Raw genomic sequence first — 1,442 nt, forward strand, 5'->3', positions numbered from 1 at the left:
TTGTTTGGTCTGGTATTATCATGTACAATTGTAAGATTACACTTCTCAGCAAGTGATTAGCACTCAGGGTTTATGACTATAGGACAAGGAGTCACACTTTTGATATTTTCATCCGCAGAAGGATTTTGTTGGTTCTGAAACTATGATGAGAGCTTTGGGGGGGTCCAGCCCTGCCTGCCCCTCTCAGTCTGTCGTCCTGTGTTATCCCTCCATCCTTTCACCACCTGATCTACCTGACAGCTCAGTCCTGCGGGCAGAACTGGGACCAAAGAAACTCCACACTCCGGTGCACTAAAGCCTATAACAAGCCCTCCTGCTCATAGTCTGACTCAGATGGTGGTTTTCCTGAACTTGTACTCACTCATACAAAACATACTTAAATGTGAAATGTGTTGCTTGGTAAAAAAAAAAAAAAAGCATTTTAGATAAAAAATTTAAATCGTAGAACATATGGAGTTATTATTTTATTTTGTTGGGTCTTCTGCATCAAAAAAGACACAGTCGCCATCTTCTGGACAATATGTGATATAGCTCCATTATTTAGGAATAAGTAGAATTAAGAATATCATAAAAGGGATTAAATGCCTTGGTAGACTTTCTTGGACCAATTACACAGTTTTCTTTCTCAAAAGTGTTTTAGTAGAAATACCAAATGTCTATCAGTATCAGTCTTTATTCTATGTTAATGTAAGGAAGCATAATAACTTTGATGAATTCAAACTTAGATTCCCCACTGTTGATGTTCCCCCAGAAAGGTGGCCTGTTATGCCCGATGTTTTGAACTCCAGGCATGTTTCCTGAATGCATCCAACAACAGGTGTTTAAAATGCACTATATTCATTCTCTGGTACATCATAGATGCTGAATCCCAATTTCTGGGACTGTACACACTGATGCCCCATAACTGCTGAATGGTTTAACTAGATGAATCAAATGCATAAGAAGAAGAAAAACGATCTATGTGATTTGCAGATACAGTATCTGGTTCATCACAAGATTTTGTCTACCAGTATTTCCTTGTCTTGACCACAAGATGGCATGAAGATAAAATGTTTCCATAGTTAGTTACATTTATAACAAGCACACGACTCGAACCTCCACGTATTAAATGCCCCTGCTTGTTTTCAGTTCAGGGATATGTATTCATCTATTTACATTGCATGTATTTATGTAAAAATATAACATTACAATAAGGAGATCCCAGCATTATGTGTCATTTAGTGAAACGTATATTGACGTTTAATTTGAAAGATGTGGACAACTATTCTTAACGTAGGCAACTATATATGTAGATACTACTCTGATTTTAAAGCTATAAATCTGTAATTATAATCGTGTTCTACTGAACATCAGGCCACCCAATGGCAGCCCTGCGTGTGTCTTTAAGAGGCGTGTGCACGAGGAGGGGGAGTCCACATCGCTGTGTGCGAGCAGCGCTCAGC

The sequence above is a fragment of the Cottoperca gobio genome, chromosome 9 (assembly GCF_900634415.1).
Source record: "Cottoperca gobio chromosome 9, fCotGob3.1, whole genome shotgun sequence".
NCBI classification, from domain to species: domain Eukaryota; kingdom Metazoa; phylum Chordata; class Actinopteri; order Perciformes; family Bovichtidae; genus Cottoperca; species Cottoperca gobio.